Source organism: Suricata suricatta, chromosome 17 (genome assembly GCF_006229205.1).
Source record: "Suricata suricatta isolate VVHF042 chromosome 17, meerkat_22Aug2017_6uvM2_HiC, whole genome shotgun sequence".
Classification (NCBI taxonomy): domain Eukaryota; kingdom Metazoa; phylum Chordata; class Mammalia; order Carnivora; family Herpestidae; genus Suricata; species Suricata suricatta.
The window spans coordinates 21,693,681-21,721,201 of NC_043716.1; the positions used below are offsets into that span (position 1 = coordinate 21,693,681).

Here is a 27,521-nt window from a genome sequence, read left to right on the forward strand (position 1 = left end):
ATATATATATATATATATATACACACACACACACACACACACACACAATTGAATATTATATGGCAATGAGAAAGAAATAAATATGGCCATTTGTAGAAAAGTGGATGGACTTCGAGGGTGTCATGCTAAGCGAAATAAGTCAGGTGGAGAAGGACAGATACCATATGTTTGCACTCATAGGTCTAACAGGAGAACAGGAGAAATTTAATGGAGGACCGGGGGGAGGGGAAGAGGGAAAGAGAGTTGGGGAGAGAGAGGGAAGCAAAACTTGAGAGACTATTGAATACTGAAAACTGAACTGAGGGTTGAAGGGGAAGGGGGAGGGGGGAAAGCTGTGGTGGTGATGGAGGAGGGCACTTGTGGGGAAGAGCCCTGGGTATTGTATGGAAACCAATTTGACAATAAACTATTTTAAAAAATAGCTTGGGTGGCTCAGTGGGTTAAGCCTCCAACTTCGGATGAGGTCATGAGCTCACCATTCATGGGATCCAGCCCGCCTCAGACTCTGTGCTGACAGCGCAGAGCCTGGGTCCTGCTTCAGATTCTGTTTCTACTTCTCTCTCTGCCCCTCCCCCACTCACGGTCTATCTCTCTCTCAAAAATGAATAAATGTTAAGAAATATAAGTTTTTTTAAAGGCAGATATATATACCTGCCATGCTCTGCTTTGTCCACAGTTTTATAGCACAATTAATGTTTTTTAGATCTAATTTCTTTTTTATTTAGAAATATTTATATTTTTAAAGTACTTAGAATTCTTCAATTAAAAATATAAAGGCAAGAGAATTACCTATCAGGTTCTAAAAGTACCCATGAATTAAATCACTCACATCCCCCTCTTAAAAAACAAAACAACCTTGAATCGCATTGCTATTTAAGCTTTCTTACAATAAGGAATTAAGACCAAGCTATACCAGAGTACAAAAACCTGAAATTCTGAGCATGAAAATAATATCTTAAACATCTGTTTATTCAAACATTATGTCTACTGAAGACAGATTTAACAGACTCATGGAGTAGGAGAAAAAATAAAAAACAACCCACCCAGCACCTGCTTCACTGCAAATTTCCTGGGGACAAAATGTCTGCATTCTGTACTACAGTCTCACCCTACAGCCTCCATATGTGTTAGATGCTGACTAACCTGAATAGGAGATGAGAACCTTTCTATACGTCAATTTGGCACGTAGCATTAGTGACGCAACTTTCAGAAGCATTCTGAGGCACAAGAAATAGCACTGCCTGCAGTGAGAGTCTTTGATAATCAAAGAAAATTATATCACTAACTACATTCTTACAAATAAGAAAGAAAATTCTAGCACGTTTGCCAATGAACTAATTTTCATATCAAGGAAATGTCACAATGAGATATTCTATGAGTTAAAACACTAATTGTTACACTCAACTTTTAATAGATTCTGAAGTTATACTGTGGTATTAAAACTGGAGAAAAACATTTTATTCTAAATGGAATTTAGGGAAGAAATGCAGGAGTAATACAGAAGAGTAGCTGCACCATTTTGGTTAACTCGTTTAAAAACTGTTAAACATTTTCAGTCAAATTTTTTTTTAAAAAATCAGCAGATCACCATGACAAGTCAAGAACCGCATCTAAATACGCACCTGAGAATAAAGCACATCTGAGTATGGGGTGAAAAAAGTTTTCCAGAACCATCAAATAGGTCCTCTCCAAATACCCAGATACTCACTTCTGCAGGCCTTTTGCTGCGTGGAATCAGGAGGAACTGAAGATTTATTGCCGTGAAAGCAAATCTGTAACAGAGTAGTATGAATCTTGAGTATTAAACATCATCAGCTGAATCAAGTTAAGGAGTTCAAAATCTAATAGGAAATTTGTGTGTGTGAAAGTTGATAAGCCAGATGAACCAAGAGCAACTGAGAGATCTAGCCTGTTCAATGAGACCAGACATTATGTTAGATCTTTGTTTTTGAAGGCAATTAAAAATTACAGTTTCAACAGCATATAGACCAAATGAAAAAACTGAAGAAAGCAAATAAAATTATGTTCAAAGAGCAATGTTTTTTTTCAGCTCAATTTCAGCACCCCAAGGGGAAAAAACCCATCCATGACCATCATAGATGAAAACAAAATGTTATTGGAATCCATTAATTTTCCCCAAAAAAGGTATAAAATCTACATACAAATTGGATACTACACTATAACAAATTGTATTTCTCATAGTTCTAATGTAATTACCTTTCAACTCTGTTTAATATAGTTTTTCTTAAATTGTAAAAATGTTGTTTTTACAGACTTCTGAAACTGGTTCCGGTTCTTCTTCACTTCTTTTTATATCAATATCTAATATATACTGGTCACCAGTCCTAAAAAAAAAAAAAAAAAAAAAGTCTTACAAATCTCTTCATTAGGACAACCCATTGAGCAGAAGTTATGAATCTGCAAGCAAACCATGAAAGGCACAGCTCCCCTGAAAACACATTTTTGTTGACTGCTTCATTGAATATTCTTAACAATGATTCTTGATGAATGACTCTTTCCATCCTGTAAACATAGTGTGCACAGTCTCGCTACTCTGTGGATTCACTTCCTTGGACAAGAAGCCTGGTTCAAAGATAGTGACAAGCCAGAGGAGTCTATGTTTCAATGGCTGATAAACCTTACATCTTGGCAGGAGGAAAGCACTTGTCCATTTTTGCTGCTTAAGAATGTGACAGAAATGTACGCTGAGGTAGCCCAACCAATTCGTATGTTTTTCTTTTTCCTTTTTTTGTAAATTTGGTCTCAGAATATTTCTGGAAGGGTGACACTGTGAAGTGCCACTGCTGGGACAGGTTTCCATTGCAGTCTCTTATGCAGGGCACCTTGGCTCTCCTCTTCTGTGGCTTTATCCAGTTACTGATTGCTGTTCACAAGCTGCAGGGTTAATTTCACTGGATCATATTCCCAAAGCTGGTTGCCTTTTAGGTGGTGCCAGTTGAGCACTGTGACTGGGTCATTGCATTTAGAGACATCCAAGCAACGGTCATCTGTTCTAATTTCTTTGTTGGCAGTCTAAGAGAAAACCTGGTTCCATCCATTACCATCACAGTTTAAAAATCCAACATTTTTGTTCTCTTTTCTAGCCATGTCATCTAGACACTGATTTGTCTCTACATATCTTATCTCTCCCAAAGAGAAATAGCGATGTGGAATCTGGGAATTAGGATAAAAATTCTCTATGTACCAATAGAAAGGTTTACATTGTATTTGTGTCTTAGTCCAAGTCTTGATGATATCTCTCCATAGTCTCCCTTTGTAACACTTGAAGAAATTATAAAGAAGTTCTTGAACTCATCCATCCACGCTTCTGCAAGTTGCCTGTTGTTTTTATTGATAATCTGTCCTGTACCTCCGAGAAACGTGTATGGTGTGGATTTCCAAAATATATGCCCGACATGTGAGCAGGTAACAGTCTCCAACGTTCCTCCACACTGCCAAATCCTAAAGGAAATCTCTAGGTTTTCTCCTGCCCAAATATCCATTCCAGCATGATATGTTCCAGTCTCCTGGAGTAATCTCTGTCTGTTGAAAACAGCCCTCTTAGCATGGTAGGTGTTCTGATAGGAAGAGTCAGATCACCTTTCCTTCTGTCCATTTCTCTTAGGGGAACAGGAGACCAGTGAAAAGTGAGTTTCCAGTTGAAGCCACCATAGGTCATATCAGAGCCTGCCATGTACTCAAAAGTATCATTGCTGATCACATCAGTGATAGGACATACCACTGTTTTCCTGTCCTGTTTGATCCTGGCTGAGAGAGGCTCCAGCCATCCCACCGAACATTCACAGTGAGCATCTAAGAAGGTGATCACTGGGCCTTTAGACGCAGCAGCTCCTTTGAATCGAGCTCTGATCAATCCAGAACATCGTTCCGTTCGAATTACATGAACTGGTACTTTTAGTTTTTTCACAGAACTCTCTAGTGGTCTTTTGAAAAAGTCCCTTTCACTGGCATCATGTGCTAGAACACTTTCTTCTGGCATGTGTCCCGGTGAGCGATTCGTGACACTGAACAGTTCCCAGACGTGTGCTCCAAGTCTCATCGTGGAAAACAATCATCACACTTGTCGTGGGAAGATCATCTGGACACACCTTTGTTTCACACCCTTCTGAGCTAACATCTGGTAAAGGTCTGTTGAGCACAGTCATCTCAGTTGCCATAAAATTGAACTGATTGATTTTAAACATCTATTTCATCGTTTTTTGATCCTCTTTGGGAATGAGGTCTGGTTTCCGCATTTCTCCAGGACCTTCATGTGGCTTTTATACTTGCTCTGGAACATCCCCAGCAGAACGTTCCGCTCCTTCTTTTCATCACATTAGCTGCATTCACTGAAGTAAAGCAGCAGGAACATCTCCAAGGGTACCCGAATTAAGGGTACTTCCAATGTGCCAATTTCCTCATGGCACTTTAAGTCGAATGCAAAATTTATACACACACACACACACACACACACAGATCATGAATATTATTCCAATCCTGTTTCATCAGCTATCAGGTTCATAACCCCAAAGTGGTTTTTCAAATGAGTTCATATCCCAAATCCACATGTCCCACACGTCCTTTTTTTTTTTTTTTCTTGTTTCATTCAAGCCAGTCATGGCTGTTCTATTCCTCTTGTTGGTGCAGGTGACTAATCTCAAACAAGAGACCCTGAGGAAAAATCTCTGTTCGCTAGCGGCAGCCTGGGTGGTGGCGACTGCTGTGGCGGTGGCGGCGGCAGTGGCGGCAGGGGCTGCGGTGGCGGCGCTCCTCAGGGAAGGGTTGCAATTCTCTGGTAACAGTTGGCGGCGCAGCCTCCCCTTTCAAGCTAGGCGGTTCGCCCGGAGGAGGCGCCGCAGTGGACTCCGCCCGCCCGCTCTCCCCGCCCCGCCTCCTTGAGCTCACCTGACCCCGCCCCGCCCCCGCGCCCGCCCCTCCCCCGCGCCCGGCAAGCCGGCTCCGCTCGCTACTAGCGCCAGCTCTCGTCCAGGTCGCCTCACGAGGGTTAGGGCCAAAATGCCTTTAAATCCAATCTCTTCATATTTCTTATGCATGTTCCCGGGATGCCTCAAACATCGGTCCCTCTTGCCTGCCGACCTGACAGGAGGCCCTTCCCATCTCCTTGCCAAAAGGCTGCAGGAAAATCAGTTCCATTTAAGCCCAGCAATACAGCCCCACTTCCACCATCTCCTGGCAATATACGCCCTGCAGGCAGCCTCGCTCTCCATTTCTTCTCGAAGCCTCTGCAACTACAGTCCTGTCACCTTTCCTCCCAGCCTACTTTCCAGCACCCTCTGACATAGGCGAACCTTGCTGGCTCACCCATCTCTGCACATCTCACCCTCAAAGGGCTTAAAGAGCATGCCTTCCCAAGCCTCTGGGAAACTTGGACCCCGAAGGAGCTGGAGTTGAACCACCTTACAGAGAACCCGCAGCTCCTGGGTCAGCGTGGGGTCCTGGCCACTCCAGGGCAACTCCATAGCTAAGTAAACCTCCCTAAACCACTCCCACAGGCACACCTCTGAATCACAGTCCTTAAAAACTATGCTGGGAACTGGGGTCTCCCAAATTCCTACGATGTAAAAATCATTGACCTTGAACCTTGGATCTAGATGACAGATTCCTTGTCTCCTTTGAAATCTTTCCTATTTTTGAGTGTGGGGAAAGTTTTATTAGCCCCGGATTCAGGATTTAGGCTGTGTTGTTAGGTATTTTTATTGAGAAAAGGGATGGCATGCCCATCTCCTTAGAGTTATGCCCAAATGCAGCCTGGTGCGAACTGCCTAGAAAGGCAAGGACTACTTCCTCCTAAGGCATTTCTTGTTTCGTTTAGAAAGTCGTGGTAGGTGTTCTATCTCCCCCTCCGGACTTCTCCCCCTGTCCTCCTCCATCTCCTTCCTATTCCTCCATCTAGAAGACACTTCATCAGCGATTGGTCAGGTCCCTTTACCTACAGACTGTAGTCCCAAACTCCCCTCGTCTCAGGATCGCAGAAGTGCAGGGCACTGTCGAGGAGCCTTGGAGACCTGACTGTCCCGACCTGTTGTCCTTAGAGCTCTCACGTCTTCCTGCCTCAGGGTCCCCTGCTGCACAGACAACCGGACACCGCAGAACCCGACCTTTAAAAACGCTTTGAAAATCTTTTCAAACTCTTTAAAAGACTTTAAAAACTCTTTAAAAGATTTTTGCTCGAACACGGAGCTCGAAACCACCGGAAAGTGCTAGAACTCGCGCCTCCGTTTATATTCGCGATGGGCACTGCATTTCCCGCCAGCGCTGGATTTCGTGCCGCTTGCTTGATCAGGTCCCTGAACTCGCTCCCCCCCGCCCAGCTCCCTCCCCCTCAGGCGCTTCACTCACTCCAGTTCTGGATCTCCAGTCGGGGCTCTAACTTGCTCTGAAACTCAGGCGGTAAATGAATTCACTGTGAGATCACGACCAGAGCTGAGCCACCAGGCGCCCCTTCCCCGAGCTCTTTCAGGCACTTCTAGCCCACGAAGGGACCTACGTCCTGCCCCAACCGCAGGGTCCCAAGAGCTCTGCTCCCAAATCCTTAACCGGAGGCAGATACTTGGTTGGAGATGGTACAAGACCAGAGAATTGGAGCCAAGAGTCCTCAGAAGGAGAAAAAAATCCAGCCGGGAAGAGGGGGCGGGAGGACAGCGACAGGCTTCTGCTGGCTGCGCCTCACCTCTTCCGAGAGCCAGCTGCCTAGACCCTAGGGGGATAAGAAGTTGACATTTGAATATTTGACAAGGGAAGAGGGGGCAAACTTACCAGCTGGAGCAGCTCCGAACAGGTTGGAAGGCTTGGAGGACTGCGAGAGATGGGGGCCAGGAGCCGCAGGCTATTATGCGAGGGAGCCGCCCAGTGGCGGTGTCGCTCCACCCCTTAAAAAGTTTTTAAAAACTTCGAGATGAGGAAGTTGGTCGCTTTTTTTTTTCCCTAAGAAGAAAAAATATACAATAGTTTTCTCTTTCGTCTATTCAATAGGATTTATTCAGACCCAGGTTTTTAAATTTTATTTATTTTTTAAATTTTTTCATCAAAGTTAGATAGCATATAGCACAACAATGATTTCAGGAGTAGATTCCTTAAGGTCATTACACATTTAGCCCATTCCCACTCCCACAAACCCTCAGCAACTCTCTGTTTTGTTCTCTATATTTTAGAATCTCTTTTGTTTTGTCCCCCTCCCTGTTTTTATATTATTTTTGTTTCCCTTTCCTTAAGTCCTTCTGTTTTGTATTTTAAGTCCTCATATGAGTGAAGTCATATGATTTTTGTCTTTTTCTGACTGACAAATTTCACTCAGCATAATACCCTCTAGTTCCATCCACATAGTTGCAAACGACAAGATTTCATTCTTTTGGATTGCCAAGTAACACTCCATTGTACATATATACCACATCTTCTTTATCTTTTCATCTGTTGATGGTCATTTGGGCTCTTTCCATACTTTGGCTATTGATAGCGGTGCTATACACATTGGGGTGCATGTACCCCTTTGAAACAGCACACCTGTATCCCTTGGATAAACACCTAGTACTGCAATTGCTGGGTTATAGGATAGTCTACTTTTAATTATTTGAAGAACCTCCATTCAGTTTTCCAGAATGGCTGTGCCAGTTTGCATTCCACCAGCAGTGTGAAAGACATCCTCTTTCTGCACATCCTTGCCAACATCTGCTATTGCCTGAGTTGCTAATGTTAGCCATTCTGACAAGTGTGAGGTGGTATCTCATTGTGATTTTGATTGGTATTTCAATCAAATATGAGTGATATTGATGAGTTTTTCATGTGCTGGTTGACCATCTGGACGTCTTCTTTGGAGAAGTGTCCATTCATGTCTTTTGCCCATTTCTTCACTGGATTATTTGCTTTTTGGGTGTTGAGTTTGATACGTTCTGTATAGATTTTGGATACTAACCCTTTATCTGTGTGTCTTTGCAAATGTCTTCTCCCATTCAGTTAGCTGCCTTTTAGTTTTCCTGATAGTTTCCTTCACTGTGCAGAAGCCTTTTATTTTGATGAGGTCCCAATAGTTCATTTTTGCTTTTGTTTCCCTTGCCTCAAGCTGTGTTGAGTAAGAAGTTGCTGTGGCTGAGGTCAAAGAGGTTTTTGCTTGCTTTCTCCTCTAGGGTTTTGATGGCTTCCTCACTTACATTTAGGTCTTTTATCAATATTGAGTATTTTTGTGTATGATGTAAGAAAGTGGTCCAGGTTCATTTTTCAGCTGTTCAGTTTTCCCAGCACCATTTGCTGAAGAGACCCTCTTAATCCATTGGATATTCTTTCCTGCTTCGTCAAACATTAGTTGGCCATATGTTAGTGGGTCTGTTTCTGAATTCTCTGTTCTGCTCCATTGATCTTGAAGTCTGCTTTTGTACCATTGAAATGTTAAATGTTTATTTATTTTTAAGAGAGAAACAGAGTGCAAATGATGAAAGGCAAAGAAGCAGGGAGACACAGAAACCTAAGCAGGCTCTGGCTCTAAGCTGTCAATACAGAGCCCATTCTTGGGTTGAACCCATGAACCATGAGATCATGACCTGATCCGAAGTTTGTCACTTAACCAACAGAGCAACCCAGCCACCCCTGTTATTTATTTGTTTGTTTGTTTAACTCCACGTTAGTTGACATATAGTGCAACAATGGTTTCAGGAGTGGAATTTAGTAATTCATTACTTCAGTATAACACCCAATCCTCATCCCAACATCCAATTTAGCTTATCCCCTGGCTCCCCTCTCCTCAGGGAATCCACAGTTTGTTCCCTGTATTTTAGAGTCTCTCATGGTTTGCCTCCCTCTGTTTCTATCTTATTTTTGCTTCCCTTCCTTTTCTGTTTTATTTCCTAAATTTCTCATAGGAGTGAAATCATATGGTATTTGTCTTTTTCTTACTGACTTATTTCACTTAGCATAATACACTCTAGTTCCAACCAGATTAAGGAAGCAGAGTTATTTAAAGAGGTGTGACTCCGGGGCACTGGGTGGCCCAGTCAGATGACCATTCCACTCTTGATCGTGGACTTGGGTTTGTTAGTTGAATATAAAGAGTACAAACAAAACAAAACAAAACAAAAACAAAGATGTGTGTGACTATCTCTGAGAGAAAGCAGATTTCTCCTTTCCTATCTGCTTATCTGTATTTTCTATATTGTGTATGGTAAAAATAAATGCCAGTAAAAAAAAAACAAAAGAAAGAAAAACATTGGCAAGGTTGGCACTACCGTCCCTGCCTGTGCCACTCATGACCTGCTGGGAGACGTCCTGGTGAGCAATCACATTTGCCTGGTGGGTTCGGCCCTTCCCGCACAAAGGTGGCTGGTGGAAATTTGCAGAGCCTACAGTCTGTTAGCCATGGACCCTACAGGTTTGCCTTGTGAGCCAAGTGAGCCACTCTAAGCTTTAGCACCAGTGTTATTTCATGAGACTGACTAAGTGTCAGGCTCCTGGCAGGCGAATTCTACTCGGTCCTTTCCAGCTCTCCTCACAGTCTCTCCTCTAAAAGCACACATGCCCCTGGAGATGGTATTAAAGCTGCCCTGAATGCACAGAGAGGAGGAAGTGGATAGGGAGGAGATGCTTCACAAACGCATATTCTGGCACACACATCCCCCAGGGAGTAAGGAGTTCCTCTCGGCCATTTGAGAGGATTAGACCAGACCTGACTCCAATGGCTTCTCCCAGGAGATACAGCACTCCAGCCACTTTGCTTGTCCACAGGTCTCCTTTTGTGGTATTGCGGTCATCAGGTTTCCGCAGCTCAACCCAGCCAAGACTTGTCACTAGAACCAACAGCCTTTGCAATGCACGGAATTTTTCTCATTTAGACATGGTGATGATGACCAACAATTGTTTTTTTTTTTTTCATGCTTTACCTCTTCAACTGGGTATTAAGTTTATAGTAGCTTCATAAAATTAGTGAGGGAATGTTTTATCTATTCTCTTCAACAGTGGCAAGGTCATCAAACACAAAGTCTGGGGAACTGCTCCAGATTAAAGGAGATTTAAAAAACAAGTAAACTAAACATAAAGATCCTAGACCAGAATATTTTTTCTATCGCTATGCAGCATTTATTGGACAATGGATAAACTTCAAATAAGGTCTACAATTACATAACAGCATTGTATCAGCATAATCTCTGATTTTTATTATTGTACTCTGAGTGTGCTTATTATTAGGAAACACCTGCTGACATATTAGAGGTGAAGGACTCTCATGTCTGCAATTCATTCTCAGAATTTTCGGGGGGAAATTGGCTGTAAGGGGGTACACAGGGACAAGGAGAGAGAAGGCCATCAGGATAATCTACGCTCTACAGACTTTGGTCAGTGTGACATCTAGTATCTAAATTTAAATATTCGCCTTACACTCTGTGCAAACCTTTACATGTTTTACTATAAGTAGGGACTAAATTCGTTACAAGTTGGGAAATAAAATAAGAAACCTTTCCTCATGAGATACAGAGGTGCGTGGAGGGGACAGAGCTTGGAAAGGTGTCATGGCAATCCAGGACGTGCCCCCAGCGGTCTTAAAACAACAGTGCAGAGCAGAAAGTGACTGAAGACTCCCAGAAGAGATCTGTGGAATGTGGAAGCATTTCTGGCATTCTCAGAAATCTTACCAGAAGGAAATTAGGTAAAAGACCAAACTTCTGGCCTGCCTGGGCGGCTCAGTTGGTTAAGTGGCCAACTTCAGCTCAGGTCATGATCTCACAGTTTGTGGGTTCCAGCCCCTTGTCAGACTCTGTGCTGACAGCTCAGAACCTGGAGCCTGCTTCAGATTCTGTGTCTCCCTCTCTCTCGGACCCTCCTCTGCTCATGCTGTGTCTGTCTCAATGATAAATGAAGATAAAAAATTTTTAAAAGACCAAACCGTCTGTATTTACACACTATGAGAGCTCATATGATCTTAGTTGGGCATGTAAAATCTCGGTGACCCTGATACCTGGAGAATAACTGTTTCTGCTACAAAGTAAAAGACAATAATCAAAGCACTTTGACTCTCCCTCCCTTCACCTTGTGTCAAATCTAGAGGCAAGAGAGAGTAAAAACAGGTGTTATGGAGTTTGGGGTCAGGTAGATTCCCTAGTGTGTGAAGGGTAACCTCATCCTGGTTTCCAGAACAACATGAAATACATTGTAAACGTGCCCATGTCTTGAACAAGGAAACAGATAAGAAGGGATGAGTACATCACAGCCTTATACAAGGGAGAAAAAAAAGGGAGGTCATAGCAATGAGGATGTGGTAGACATGGGATGCACCATGCAGCCCCCCTTCAAGGAAGGACTTGGTACCCAGATTCTGGGAGGGCCATCAGCACAGCCTCTAAATGCCAGCTCCTGGAGGACTGGCCTCACTTGGGGATGAGCTGCATTGCCTGTGGTCATGAGCAACTCCTAGGCTCACAACTCTCACCTGGCTCCTGGAAAATGAGATATGTGACAATATAAAGGCCCAGCCATTCAGCTCAATGCAAGACAACTCTGTTGGGCACAGCTTACACTACAGCATCCTGCCGAGTTGGCTGAGATTGTGATGAGAGATGCATCACAGTTCAGCTTTTTTCTCTGCTCTATTCTGTTTCTTTCTGCTTTTTTTCTTCGTGTCCATCTGTCCTAAACATCTTGGACCTGAAATTCGATCTCAGCATCTGATTCCAGAGAACTCAGCCTGCAGCATGGGCAGACTCTGTAGCCACAGGAAAAAGAAATAGTGAGGCGGAGATAGTTGATTATAGACAAAGATATTTTACTACCTAGAGTGAGAGACAAAAGGAAGACAGGACCCTGGTTTAGCATGAAAGGAGTTGAGGAGTAGGTTGGCATAGGTTTGGATGTTGATTCTGAGGCTTTGAAAGAAATCCCATATAGATAATGGCATAAAGAAAGCTGAACCTCATTTTTGGAGAGAAGTTGAAAACTGGAGGGTTAGCTCTCCTCTGAGAAGTCATCGGAATCCAAGACTCCTTGCATCCTGCTGCTCTGCCTCACTCCACATGCTTCACCTCCTAATCAATTAGGCTATGTTGTGGTGCAGGAGCAGATCCTCCCCAATCTCAATGGCTTACAATGTACATTGTTGTTCTTGCCTATAGGGCATGTCTACTGGGGGTACCCATTGGCTTGGCCTCGCATCCTCCTCCTGTGGAGATCCAGGCTGCCAGAAGATCCCCAGAGATACTGCCAGTCTTCTGTGAGAATGAAACAAGAGCAAGGAGAAATACCCCATGTCCCTTCTATTGGCATTTAATTGGCCAGAGCATATTCTAGGACCAGGCTTGATTTCAATGGGGCAATAAATGTATGTAATCCTAACCCAGGGAGGGGCAGAAAATATTTTGGAAATATATGCAAAATATCACGAATATTTGCTCACAAAGATTCATTTTTCTCTCTTTCCTATTCAAGATATACCCGCCCCCACCACCTTTAAGAGAACAACTCAAAAATTCCATCCTGATGGGATGTCCCATCACAGACAAAGTCCACGTCCTGTGAGAGACAGGATAACACTACATTTGAATGTTTATGAATTAGACATACAAATTAACATATATACCTTACAAAATGTGGAACAGTAATGGGATAACCCCAACCCCTTCCCCCCAATTAGACAGGGAAAGAATGGGAAGGACAAAATAGTCACTGGTGCACAGAAATTATTAAATCCTCCTGGAGGACCTCGTGGGGACCCCTTTCCTGGGGTGGGGCTTGTTCCCTAATCTGTTTTACTCCCATTAAGTGGTCCCTCCATCCATTTTTCCCACTGGTGCCTGGTATGACCCTTATGGAGTTCCTTCTTTTCCATCCCTCCTTCAACCACATTTAAAGTGGGAATTGGGAGCCATGCCCTCTTTGAATGCTGAACAACTTTCTCAACACTCCACTTGCCCACAGAATGGGTCTAATGGGTTCTTCTACGTCTCAAAGAGTCAGAGTTTTTACTTTTTCAGTCCAGACTATGGCAATTCAGCTCTATGAAAAATATTTTTGTTGTCTGACCTTATTTGGCTCCAATTTACTCCATGTGCCAATACCTATACTGCTTTTTGAGTTACCCTTCTCTCTGTAGGTTTCAAAACATATATTACCTTGATCTTCACAGGCTTCCATAGGAGACCATGCATTCAGGCTCTTTTCTCTGAGCTATTTGGTCCACGGAAAGGATATATTTGCTATCAACTAATCTGACTCAGAGGCTTCTGTCAGGGGCTTTGGGGCCACTTCATTACCTGCATCTTTACCCACAGTTTCCGTTTGAATTGGTCTTTGCCACCCCAAGACCTTCTCAGATTTCCTTTATTAGTTGGAGATGACACATATGTGCAACTTTTGACTCCCAAATGTCCATACATGTCTCTATTCTCTACTATCTTGCTTGCTTGCACAAAGTAAAACAAGTAAATGCTTTCCCAAGCACATTAGGTTTTTTATCCCTTCTCTGTTACCTTATTAAAGAGCAACTACGGTGAATTACTACTAACACCTGTTGTCTAATCTCTTACCCAAAGTGCAGACTTACTTGACACAGTATCTTTATTCCAAGGTATTGAAGATGACTGCTCTGTCAAATATTTACCTACTACATGACAGAAATTGCCATCTACCAGTCTCCAGTCATACTTTTTCACTGCACACTGCTGGTCCTGGAGACAAAGACAAACATTTTTGTTTTGTTGTTGTTGTTGCTGTTGTTGTTGTTCTTGTTTTGCAGAATTTCCCAGAAACACCAATTTCTGTATCAGTCTGGGCATTCCAGGTTTTGCTATAGTAAATAATTATCCCAAAAGTCTCAGTGAGTTAAAACCACAAGTGGTAATTTGGCTGTATACTTCCTTTTTTTTTTTTTTTCCATATGCCCAAACTCATAGAATTGTGTGCTTTAAACATACACCTCAAGACAGCTGTTTTGAAAAAGCTAGCATACGAAGAAATCCACTGTGGGCTCACTGTGGGCGAGCTGGCACTGAAGGTGTGGTCTTCCCGCTGGGATTGGCGCACTCAGAATCCCCAAACCCAAGTACCCCCGGATTCCCTCCCCAAGCTTGCCCTGGGCGTTGGGGACCTGACCTTCCAGCCACCGCAAGTCCTCTCCCTCCCCGCTCCTCCTGTGGCTCCACCCGGTGCGAGGCCAGGACCCATAAATCAAGAGGCTGCCTGCTGTGGTTTCAGCTTCCCCGGCGGACTGGGACGCCATAGGGTGGGGCTCCCGCCGCCGTAGAGATTGGGGTCCACCCACCCTGTTCGCGCGGGGAAAAAACCGGCCCCAGCACAGCCAGGATTGGTTTTAAATTTCCCAGAGAAATAAGGCGTGTCCTGAGGTCCAATCCTTTGCTGGAATGCAAATCCCCTGGGGTGCAGTACGCTTAAGTCGCCGCCCTCTCGGAGTGGCTATCACTGCAGGGGAGGGGCGGCCACTCGAACTGAGTGAGGGTCAGTCCCTTACCAGGAAAGACACTGGGCGACACCACGCGTGTCCACCCCTGGGGGCATGAAGGTAAGAAGGATACTTAGAGGGGCACCTGGGTGGCTCAGAGGGTAAGTGTGGGACTGGGCTCTGGTGATATCTCTAGGCTCAGGGTTAGTGGGTTCCAGCCCCGCCTGGGGCTCTATGCTGACAGTGTGGAGCCGGCTTGGATTCTCTCTCGCTCTCGCTCTCTCTCTCTCTCTGCCTCTCTCCTCCCCCCTTCCCCTCCTCTCTCTCTCTCAGAGTAAATAAACATTAAAATTATTAAAAATAATGATTCATTATATTTTTGTTATGATATATTTCAGATGTACAAAAAGGGTACCTTCACCCGTGTATCTGAGTCCCACCCTAGAAAAGATACATTACTACAGCTGAAGAGTCCCATACCTTCCCTCCCTGCCTCTTTCCTCCTCCCCTCCCTTCTGAATTCTTCCCCCCTCTCCCTCCTTTCTCCATCCACAAGCCATCCTTCTTATTAGTGGAGGTAGGATCTGACCTAGTAGCCAAGTGTAGTTATATTGGAAGTTCCAAAGCAATCCAAACGTCTTGCACATTTCTTCCTCGCTTCTTTAGTTTACACCATGGAAAATGTAAGGAGAAGATACATAATCAGTTTTTATACCTCAACTTCATGAAAAAGAAATTTAACAAAAGGGATACCTTGGGGCTCCTGAGAGGTTCAGCTGGGTAGCCATCTGACTTATGCTCAGATCATGATCTCACAGTTTGTGAGTTCCAGCCCTGAGTCTGGCTCTGTGCTGACAGCTCACAGCCTGGAGCCTGCGTCGGATTCTGTGTCTGTCTCTCTGTTCCTTCACCACTCATGCTCTGTCTCTCTCTGCCCCTCAAAAATACATAAAGGTTAAATTAAAAAAAAAAAAAACCCAAAGGGGATACCTTAATGAAAGCATTTCATCAAATTCTCTTGTATTTATTTTACCATTAATATAAAGACCTCTAAATCTCCACTGAAAGTATTAGTAAGACAGAGTTGGAGGATTTGGGTAAAAATGGGGGAATCTTAGCTTGGACATGCGGGACTGAGTAGGACAGGGCCGGTTGTCCTTGCTGCACAGCAAACCGACTTTCTCCTGCCCACAGCGCTGCTCAACCTAATGGGAATCCACAGAACACAGCCCGAACTGCAGACCGACCACACTGGCACAGGGGCGACATGGACTTGCAAGAACACGAGGATGACTTCTTGAATGAGGTGTTCCAGAAGCTGCCTGAGAAGTAGGCTGAGATGGAGGATATAAATGTGTGCGACAACCTGGGAGCAGGGAGGGGAGAGGACCACCTCAGAGGCAATGTCTAGGGGAAGTTTCAGCACGAAAAGGAGGCAGCAGGGACGGTGTCAAGAACCACGGGTTCAGCTGGCAGGCGTGCTCTATGCGGGGCTGTCTCCAGTCACCGACTTCCCGGAGTCTCACTGTGGGCATATGAGGTGGGGGCATGTACCCCCAGTGGCTTCTGCAACTTCGGGTGCCTGTGGCTCACCGAGCTCCCAGAACCTCTATGGGAGGGGACCCAGGCACAGACTCGCCCTCAGCACCATCCCAAGACGGGTGCCGAAGTCTGAACCCCACAACCAGCTAGAACTCCAAACCCCTGAACCCAAGATCAGTCTGGATCTCCAATCTCGACATCAGTCCCTGTGCACCTGTCCTGATACCATCTGGGTATTCTGGTCACCCTCAAGCTCCCATTTCCATCACTGAGAAAGAAACCTATACCGTTCCTCAGATCTAACAGGCACGAATGTTCCTGGCCAGGACCCCTCCTGGCAGCTCCCTTCACTCCCCAGCTCCACCCTCCCCAGGCTCCAGGGCTCCAGGATATGATCTGTTCAGCACAGATACCTTCTCTTACCATTCCTCTCCAATAAAGTTCTGTATTGAGGGTTAAAAAAAGGTATTAGTAAACAAGACAGTCTCAAATTTTTACAGTGCTACTAATTTCTGGCCTAAAGTTAATTTAAATATATTGTTTCCTTATCAGCAATAAGACCATACTTTTAAAGTCAGATTTTCCTATTTCTCAATTCAAAAATGTTTAGAGACAGAAATGCTTTACATTAGATGGAATGTGGTTTAAACTTCTTTCCTTGTTTCTACGTTTGTGTTTACATCATGTAGAAACATTTTGTTTCTATATTTCTTGTTTCTACATCATGTTTATTCTTAGTGTAGTATTTATGTTTAAATACTTTGTTTCTCAACTTTAACTTTTTTCAAGTAGAAAACATTATAAAATTTAAGCTTCTGATGATTATATTTGTTCATGCATTTAATGTATTTGTGTAAGTTTCAGAGAGTCATGTTCATAGGGTGACCACTGAGCTTATGTCCTTATTTTCTCCATGCCTGCTGAGTGTTTCTTAAAGAAAGAGTTGACATATTTCAAGGATTGGAGATTTTGACCTAATTTCTTTTTTTCCCCTGGAAATCTTAGAGTCCCCTCTATTAGATTCATATAGGCATTAAGTTATATGCCAAAACTGATTGACATAGAACCATAGGATTTTAGAGGCATTCATGCCTTTATTTTCTATTATCTTCTGAAGCTAGGCTTCACAAGTGGACCTCTCTCCACTATCTTAGAAACTTCCTGTGAATTTATTTCAAAATAAAGAGTTCTTTTAAGACAAGTACGGGTTCAAAGGATACTTGCAACATAAAATGAGAGTACTAGCATCAGAGTAAACAAAGAATGCCACATATAAAAAGATTAAAACAAGCAATTCATTAGGAGCATGAGAAAAGAACAGAACTGCAGAGGAAACACACCTGGCCAATAAATATAAGAGAAGATCCTCAGCCTCAGAGGAATTGGAGAAATGTAAAGGAAGACCTTTATCCCTTCAGATTGGCAAACGTTTGTCAATCTGGCATCCAATCTGTTGACTAAGATGTAGGAAAGTTGGAACCTGATTCATTATTGGTAGCAGTATAAAATGGTGCAACAATGTGAAGAGGAGTCGGTAGTAAACTGAGCATGTACATAAGCTTTGACCCATCAATTCCACACTCTGGTTTATGCCTTTCCTATTGGTTTATACCTTAGTTAAAAGAAAAACCCACACAGCATGTGAAAAATGTGCACAAGGAGACAAGAGGAGTCATTTTAGCATTGTGTGGAACACCAAATTTTGGAAATAGCTTAACTGTCCATCAATAATGGAATGGGGAAATAATATACAAGAATATTTATTGGAGGGAATATTAGGAAGACTTTAAGAGAATGAACTGTAACACACACATTTGACACAGATGTGAGAAATAAAATGGGGGGTCAAATCAAGCCACAGTGTATACATATAGAATTATAGTTTTTTTGGTAAGAGAGAGAGTGAGAGTGAGTTAGAGGGGCAGAGGGAGAGAGAGAATCATAGGCAGACTCCAGGCTCAACTTGGAGCAGAGGCTCAGTGCAGAGTCTGTTGTGGGGCTCCAAGTCGGGCTCACTGTGGGGCTCACCAGAAAGCTTGATCCCACACCCCGGGGGCAATGAGCTGAGCCAAAATCAAGAGTTGGATGCACAACTGACTGAGCTACCTAGGTACCCCACATTATGCCTTTTAACTCAGCCCAACATGCATATAGAACAATGTTCATAGTGCTCCTGGATTTGTGTGTGTAACATGGCATGTGTTAAAAAGGCTATAAAGATATGCAATAAACTCAGAATATTGATTACCTTTGAGAAAATGATAGAAACATGAAACGCGATGAAACACAAATTTATCCACAACGGTTTATTGACTGAATTTTACAAAGTCTTGAAGTAACTATGGTAAAATGTCAACAGTTCTCAATTTTGGGCAAGAGGGTAACATAAGGCGTGTAACTAAAGAAGTGTTTGTTATAATATGTTTGTACTTACAGAAGTTTATTTCCTTGCTATTATGAAACATGCACCACACAAAACCAACCTGGGTTTATCCCAGAATGCATCATTGTACAAGAAAACCATTAATTAGTATAAAATATCACATGAACAATTAATAGAAAGTCAAAATTGTCTCAAACACAAAAATATGTTTGTTAATATTCACAAAGTGTTCTAGAGAAGCATTATTTTCAAATAGTAACAGGAACGTGGTTTTTTTAATTTGAGAAAGACAATGCAACATCAGTTCACACACACACACACACACACACACACACATACACACACCTCTGAACCGGAAGTGGCTTGGGGTGTGGCAGCCAGAGTGGGTGTGTGTCTGAACAAGCCTGTGCAGGTTGGAAATGGTCATGTGAGGAGTGCTCCATGGTGAGGGGAAGTAGGGTTGTGAGAGACTCTGAGAGAATACAAACCACAGAGAAACAAAAATAGAATTGGGACAGAGGAGACCCTCACCCTCAGACATGGCTCTGCTCCCTAGCATCATGCATGAGCTGAAGTAGGATGTGTAACTGACTTAGCAACCTAGGTGCCCCCTGGACCATAATTTTTCTGACTTGAGTCAATTCAACTCATGATGTCAGTGTTTTTGAGTTCAGGCCCTCATAAGGGCTCTCTATTGTCCGTTCTGAGCCTTCTTTACATCCTTTGTTTCTCTCTCTGCCACTCTGCTGCTCATCCTCTTCCTCTCCCCGGCAAATAAATAAACATTAAAAATTTTTTGGGGGGAGAGAGTCAGAGAGAGAGTGAGAGAGCAAGCATGAAACAGGCTCCAGGCTCTGAGGAGTGAGCACAGAGCCCAACTTGGGGCGTGAACTCAGGAACTGTGAGATCATGACCTGAGCCGAAGTCAGACACTTAACTGATGGAGCATTCTTTTTAATTTTTTTTAATGTTTTTATTTAGTTTTGAGAGAGACAGAGAGAGAGAGAGAGAGCGTGAGCAAGGGAGGGTCAGAGAGAAGGAGTCACAGGATCTGAAGACAGGCTCCAGGTTCTGAGCTCACTATCAGCACAGAGCCTGACGTGCGTCTGGAACTCACGAACCATGAGATTATGACCAGAGCCGAAGTCGGACGCTTAACCAACTGAGCCACCCCGGTGCCCAAGGAGCCGACTTTTTAAAAATTGAAAAGAAAGTTCTGGCCTGCTTGGAATTACAAGCAGGACGGGATGACCTCTGATTTTTCTCTCCCCACCTCAATGCTCTAGTTATGGTCTCCAGGGGTTTGTGGTTCACATACATACAGAAACAGTTCCTTTACTTTGGGTCTAAACATATCTTAGGTTGATGACTGAAGTAATAAAATCATATTTGTGTTTTGAAAATGAATATGTCAATTGATGTCTAGAGAAAATATCCAGAATACATGAAAGTGTTGCATGTCTCTAGTGAAATGACAATCTGTTGTTACAGACCATTGTTTTCCTGTGACAGAGGAAATATTTCTCAACTGTCTACCTACTGAATTACTCACAATTACATATTCATTTGTGTTCCATCTCCAAAAGGATTTGAAGAAGGAACTTGTTAAAGTCAGGCAAGTTCACTTTCAAGTGTGCTTAATTAATGGGTGAACAAAATAGGCAAATGTATTTGTGATGCATTTGCAAAAATAACCTGGAAAAAATCCACCTGGTCAGAGTCTCCCACCTCAGTATGGTTTAAGTTTCTCCTGAAAGTGAAACAGTGTATATACATCAGGATAAAAAAGGAATCCTTTTCCAGAGAGATCAAACAGTTGCATAACCCAGCCCTTCCGGCCAAGGCACTGGCTCCTCCCCACCACGTCAGCTCTGAAAGCCTGTTCCCCAGATCTCTGATCAGTCTGCTCAGTCAGTCTGTCCTCTACACCACCGTCTGTCTCAAACCTCTGCCGGATTGTCTGCGCTGGAATCTTGCATCCTGTACCTGTGGCCTCAGCTGGAAGGTGAGTCCCGGTTCTTCCCCACAGTTTGTTTCCCTCAAGAGAAGTGTGGCCTTAACATGTCCACCTCAGCCTCTCTTCCCTAAGATGGATGTATCTGGAAAGGTCGGTAGCCACAAGATGGATTTGCATCTTAGAGTTCTATGGTCCTTATTTGAGACCAGTCTCTCTGTGGAATAGGCATGGCCTGGGTCTCGCCAGGCAGGCTGTACTTACCTAGGTCATTAAAGGGTGTTGGGTCTGGGTCAGGGTGTTGACGAGAAAGCTCCTGGACACCTGCCTGTTCTGGGGTCTGCAGCTTGACAAGGCCCATAGTGACCGTCAGAGCAAAGAAATGGGCAGCAAACCTGAGCCCCAGGACAAAAACAAGTTCAGGGGGAACGCCCAGTTTTGATTTCTCCGAAAAACGAAACTAGAATGTGCCTGCCTTTTTCAAGTTGAAGTCTTGGGGAACTAGGCTAGATGTGTTCCTGCTTTTAAGTTTCAGTTTTTTAGAAAATGAAATTCGAATGTACACATATCTGAATGCCTGCTCTCCCTTGCTCAAAGGGAAAAAAGCAGTTTCCAGTCTATTAATAGAAATTCAGCATTTTAATAAGTGGAAGAAAAGGCGAGTTAGTTCTGATTTGACTCTAAAGTAACTTTATCACAAGGAGAACAATGCCATAGAAAACCTGTTTAGATTCACACCAACCTATTTTTTAATGTTTATTTATTTATTTTGAGAGGGGGGCAGTGTGTGCAAGCAGCAGAGGGGCAGAGAGAGAGCAGAAGAGAGAGAATTGGTGCTGTCAGCTCAGAACCTGATACAGGAAGCTGAAAACAAGAGCTGGCAGCTTAACGGACTGAGACACCCAGGGCTCGCCCCACACCAAACTAATATTAAGGAGGAAGCCCTGGGAAGTGGAGTTGGAGATCTAGAAGACAGGAGAGAGGAATTGTTATTTTGTCAAAATAGCCTGAGTTCCTCAGGAAATGTTTCATGCAATAAAGAGAAGCAATGCTGGGGGCACCTGGGTGGCTCAGTAGGTTGAGCATCTGACTTTGGCTCAGGTCATGATCTGAGTTCCAGCCCCGCATCTGGCTCTCAGCTGTCAGTGCAGAACTGGCTTCTGAGCCTCTGTCCTCCTGTCTCTCTGCCCCTACCTTATTTGCCCTCTCTCTCAAGAAAATTAATAAACATTAAAAAAAAGAAGAAGAAGAAAAGAAAAGTGATGCTAGAGCCAGTTAGGGAATTGAACAGTAAATCTCATTGCCTTTCACACTTCATTTTTCTAGTGGGCTCTCTAATTCCAACAGTCATAGTTAGGCCCCATTGAACTTTCTCCTGGATTTTCCTTTCTTCACGGGGCTGCTCATGCTGTTTCTATAAATAGTTTTGTTATGTTTTTTCTACTTACACTCTGATCTGCAACATCCTTCCGCAGCCCACACAACTTACAGTTCCTCTGAGCTCTTGGTTTCTTGGCTTCCTTTGGGTGTCCATTTTAGAGATTGCAAGAAAATTACAATTGGATTTAACAATAATTTTTTTAACCATGGGAAAAGGTGTTGTGCCCAAGAGGGAATTGAGTTTGAGGTGTCAGAACTAGATACTTGATTCCCAATCTTAGCTGCTCCTCAGATCTTTCTTAAAAAATGCAGATTCGAGGGCTCCTCCCCGGACATGTGGAATCCAAAAATGAATCAATACTCCTTCAAAGATGCCTGGGTGATTCTATGTGTTTTTTTTAATGAAATTTTCTTTTACTAGACTCGCATTTCCTTTTTATTTCATTTTCTTAAATTAAAAAATTTTTTAATCTTGAGGGAGACAGAGAGAGAGAGAGAGACAATGCAGGAGTGGGAGAGGGGCAGAGAGAGAGGAGACATAGTGTTGGAAGCAGGCTCCAGGCTCTGAGCTCTCAGCACATTTCCTTTAAAAAAATTTTTTTTAATGTTTTTTTCTTGTTGGGACACCTGGGTGGCTCAGTCGGTTAGGCATCCAACTTTGGCTCAGGTCATTATCTCATGGTCCATGGATTCGAGCCCCGCGTCAGGCTCTGTGCTTACAACTCAGAGCCTGGAGGCTGCTTCAGATTTTCTATCTCCCTCTCTCTCTGCCTCTCCCCTGCTTGTGCTCTGTCTCTCAAAAATAAGTAAACATTTAAAGAATTTTATTAATGTTTGTTTATTTTTGAGAGAGGGAGAAACACAGAACATGAGTGTGGGAGGGTCAGAGAGAGGAAGACACAGAAAGTGAAGCAGGTTGCAGGCTCTGAGCCAGATGCAGGGCTCAAACTCATGAACCTCGATATCTTGATCTTATCCGAGCTATGACACTCAACAAACTGAGCCACACAGGTGCCCCTACCATTTCTTTTTTAAAAATTGTTGAAGTTTATTCATTTTCAGAGAGAGTATGTGAGTGGGACAAGGGTTAGAGAGAGAGTGGAGAGAGAGAATCCCAAGCAGTCTCCACACTGCCAGCACAGAGCCCAAGCAGGGCTTGATCCCACAAACTGTGATATCATGGCCCCAGGGGAAATCGAGAGTTGGATACTTAAACAACTGGGCCACCCAAACGCCCCTAGCTTCCCATTTCCTGTCTCTCGTTATCACAGTCTATTGGCTCACTATTCATGGTGGATCGCCATAGAAATTACTAGTATTAGAGATTGTCACAAAAATCCAATTTGTACCAAATGTGACCAGTGTCGTCACTTCATGACATTGCCTACATGTGGCAAGCAGAGTGGGTAATTATCTGATTGAGAAAAGTGATTCAACCTACAAAATAGCTGAGAGACACAGCATTTCAAAACATTTTACTTGAGAAGGACCCGCTGAGAAAAACCCAGCAGAGCCCAGAGGATGTCCTAATAGGCACTGCTCACAGAAGCCTGTCAGGCTCTGTGCTGACAGCCTCATTCAGATTCTGTGTCTCCCTCTGTCCCTGCACCTCCCCTGCTTGTGCTCTGTCTCTCTTGGTTTCTCAAAAATGAACAAAAGTTGAAAATAATCAGGAAACTGCAATATTTCCAAAGCAATTTAAAAATTCTTAGAGACAGCAAAGCAAGGTTGCATTGAAGAGCAAAGCATTGGCCTTGCTGTTTGGGGAGCTGAAGAGGAAGGGAACCGTGCTTTTATTTCTATTACACATACACTGGAAACAAAACATGATAGGAAGGTATTACGTAGATCCTACTATGCCGATAGCTGCTTCTCTGGCATGGTTTAGAATGACTTTGGTGCTATCCTCAAAAAGTTTTTAAGCCATAGCATGGGTACAAAAGGAGAAACCAAATTTAAGTCAGGGTGACAGTGAAAGTTTAATTTGGGGAATTGGGCTTTTGAGCAATGACTTGATTGATAAGCAAGGATTTCAGCAGGTAGAGGGACAGAGAAGGCTTTGAAGGAGGAGAAGATAAGCGCAGCCAGAAGCCAGGAGTGGGTAGGGGTGGCATAGGTCATAGAGTTGCCCTCCAGGCTCCCTGTCGATTAAAATTAACACCAAATCATAATGGAAGAGCTCAGGGGTGTGCAAAGGCGGCTTACAGACAGACCGTCTCCCAGGCCAGCAGCAGAGTATAAGCGGTTTTGAGCCTAGGTGAACGTATGAACATGTAGAGGATGAATATGAGCAAAGTGTGTGTGTGTGTGTGTGTGTGTGTGTGTGTCTGTGTGTGTGTGTGTCTGTGTCAGTGTCTGTGTCTGTGTCTTGGGAGGAGTAAAGGGAAGGTTGATGGTCAATCTGGAAACTTTCAAAACAAGGAGAGAAGAAAAACGTTGTCTGAGACAGAGAATATGGAACAAGTAGTCACCCTTAGCATTCTAAATTTGCTTTATTTGGAAAACCAGACCTGTCTAAGTCCTTGTGGTGGAACTATCCCTATGTTAGAGGTGACTGCAGTAGACTAACATTGCCTAGAGTCTTCATACTTTTGAATCCGATCACCATTGCTGCAAAGCTATGCTTCTATAATTGGGCTTCCAGTGTTACTGTTGAATATACGGATTAGCAAAAGCATCGGGCCCACTTATTACTACAATATTCACTGTAAATAGACAGAATGACATCTTCATGTGTGTGTTGGTCTTCTGTAAGCTTGACTAGCATCAAACCATCTTCAAGAGACCCCTGCATACTTAGTACAAAAAGGAAATCAAGTTGTGGGCCCATAAAGCTTGAGACCCATAGCCAGGACGGGGTGCTCAACAAGGTGCTGCCCTTGAGTCACCCAGTCAAAATAAGTAGCCTGGGGGGTCGTCCTACCTCCCCCTCCCAAAGTGGGCCAGCAAGGCTGGGCTGCCTTAGACATCTTGGGAGAGGAAGTATAACACAGGATGCATTAGGAGAGGAAGTCAGTGTGTATCATGGAAAGCCTTGAAAATTGGTTTGGCTTGAAGACTGCAGGGCCTCCCTGCAGATCGTTGGCAGGGGATGCCACACAGTCAGTTCGCCATTTAAGGAGAACCTCTGGTCCCTGAAGGATGAACTGGACTAGGAGAACCAGAAGCGGGGGCCAATCCTCAGTCTGCTAGAACTGTACCAGAGGAGTGTACAGCACAGAGCCTGCTTGGGATTCTCTCTCCCTCTCATTCTCTCTCTCTTCTTCTCTGTCTCTCAAAACAAACAAATAAATGAAAAAAAAAAGAAATTTCAGATAGTAATAAGGGACTTCAGAATAGTAACTAGAGGGCCCTGAGATGCAGAGTTGTGTGTGTGTGTGTGTGTGCCTGTGTGTGTGCATGCACATGTGTGTACGCATGGACAGGTAGATAGAGGGAGGAGCGGGTTATTCCCAGTGACTGGCGAAGCCCTCGGTGAAGAAAGCAGTCATGAGAAGAGTTTGAGCCATGCATGCCAGGCAGACTCAGATATTTTCCCTATTTTGTAAATGTTTTAAGACAGGGGTCGTGTGTCTGGCCTTTTAGGGGCCAGGAATAGTTGTAGAATATTTCAAAATGTAAGATCAAAAAATACAAATTGTAATTTCTTATAAAACCACATTACATTTTGTTTTCCATTTTATTCTGTTAATGGTGTTAGTGATTTTGATCACTGCCTTTGAAAACATTTTCTGTGCCTTTTGGTTATTTGGAATCTCAGCTTCCTAGCTCTGCTTTAACATTATTCCCACGGAGAATCTGAGGTTACTGCATGAAGATAAGATTCCCACAATTCCCCAGGGAGACACATTGTGTTTTATTATTAATTTTGGAATGAAAGAGTCCCTAAAAAGATGAATGTACTGGACTCGAAAGTTACATTTTGTGGGGCACCTGGGTGGCTCACTTGGTTAAGCACCCAACTTGGCTTGGGTAATGATCTTGAGGTCCGTGAGTTCGTGCCCCACGTTGGCTCTGTATGACAGCTCAGAGGCGGGCCCCTGCTTTAGATTTTGCGACTCCCTCTCTTTCTGCCCCTCCCCCACTTGCTCTCTGTCTCTCTCTCAAAAATAAACATTAAAAAAAATTTAAGTTACATTTTGCTTTTCATTTATTTTAATAGCCAATGAAATGACAAAGTAAATAGACAATATCCTGTGCAGAATCTTTAGGATTTCAGCTAGTTTCTTAAAGGCTATTGCTATACAAGAGTTTGGGGAATCTATAAATTCAATAAAACAAGCTTTGAAAGACAAAGTGAGAAAGCAGCTAAAAGAGATAAAGAGGGATCTTGCTAAGGTAATAGATTGTGGAACAATGCAGAGCAAAAGATAAGTTAGAAGCAACAAGAAATTGAAAACCCACTTCCTGGCATAGAGGCAGTCTTGAGATAATCACACAAATGGAAAGAAATTAGACAAATATGGTAGTTATCAAGAAGATCTGTCTAGAGGACAAGGATCCACTAAGAATGGATGTGGAGTAAAGAAATCAATAAATGGAGCAGTAAAAATGTTCGAAGATATAACATAGGAAATTCTTCCTAAAATAAATCTTCAGATTGAGAGAGTTCTGAACATTCAGGGCAGAAAAATCAAATTGTTTGGACGGTCATTTTGGCTTCTGATTTCTGTGAAGCAATATTCAAAGCAACAAGACAATGGGTATGCTGTACTCATACAGCATGTATATTCATTCAGCTGTTTTTAAATAAAATCTGACAGGGCACCTGGGTGGCTCAGTTGGTTAAGCATCCGGCTTCAGCTCAGGTCACAATCTCACAGTTTGTGGGTTCAAGCCCCACATAAGGCTCTGTGACGACAGTTCAGTGTCTGGAGCCTGCTTTGAAGTCTGTATTTCTCTCTCTCTCTCTCTCTCTCTCTCTCTCTCTCTCTCTCTCTCTGCCCTTCCCCCACCTGAGCTCTGTCTCTCTCTCTCTCAAAAATGAATAAACATTGAAAAAATTTTGAAAAATCAAATCTGACCACTTCTGCCTTTTAATTGACATGCTTAAATTAACTTTTTTTTAACTCTTCAAAACTTTTTATTTTCAAATACTTAGAGATTCATAAAAAGTTGCAGTGGAAGTGCAGAGAAGAATAGAAGAATCCCCTGTATCCTTCACCGCTTTCTATATGATATTTAATGTGATTATTAAGTTTTTTCTGTTACTATTTTTTATTTTCTTAAAGATTTCTTTTAACATTTTTTTTGGGGGGAGACAGAGACAGAGGGCAAGTGGGGGAGGAGCAGAGATAAAGAGGAAAACATAGAATCCGAAGCAGGCACCAGGCTCTGAGCTGTCAGCACAGAACCCAGTGCAGGGCTTGAACTCACTGTGAGATCATGACCTGAGCTGAGGTCAGACAATTAACTGAGAGCCACTCAGGTGCCCCTATTGCCATTTTAAAATTTTCCCATCTAGTCTCTGTCCCCCTTTCCCTCTTTTTTGCATCTTTTAGACTTAAACTTCCAGTGTTATTTTTTAAATTTAGACTTTATTTCAATTCCAGAGTAGTTAACATACCATTTTACGTCAATTTCAGCACTAATGTGAATCAGCACCTACATTCAACATCCGCCATGCATCACGGCAGGTGCACTCCTTAGTCCCCATCACCTATTTCACCCATGCCCCTCCCCACCTCCCCACCTCCCCTCTGGTAACCATTAGTTTTCTATAGTTAAGACTCTATTTCTTGTTATCTCTCTCCCTCTCTCTTTTCCTTTGCTTGTCTGTTTAGTTTCTTAAATTCCATATATGTGTAAAATCATACAGAATTTGTTTTTCTCTAATAAACTTATTTCACTTAGCATTATGGTCTCTAGCTCCATCC

The 27,521-nt window shown here is 43.2% G+C and overlaps 1 protein-coding gene and 1 pseudogene across 1 annotated transcript in view; both read right to left on the reverse strand.

Annotated features, from left to right (window-relative positions):
* Positions 1-6,849, reverse strand: part of LOC115282969 (schlafen family member 12-like) — an 18,932-nt gene extending 12,083 nt beyond the window's left edge. Inside the window, exons 1-3 of the mRNA XM_029929229.1 lie at positions 6,778-6,849; positions 2,218-2,345; positions 1,623-1,772 (exon numbers count right to left, since the gene is read on the reverse strand). The gene's annotated coding sequence lies outside the window, so the exon portion shown is untranslated. The remainder of the gene's footprint in view (positions 1-1,622; positions 1,773-2,217; positions 2,346-6,777) is intronic.
* LOC115282970 lies at positions 2,764-4,271 on the reverse strand (annotated as a pseudogene).
* Positions 6,850-27,521: the final 20,672 nt, after the last annotated feature.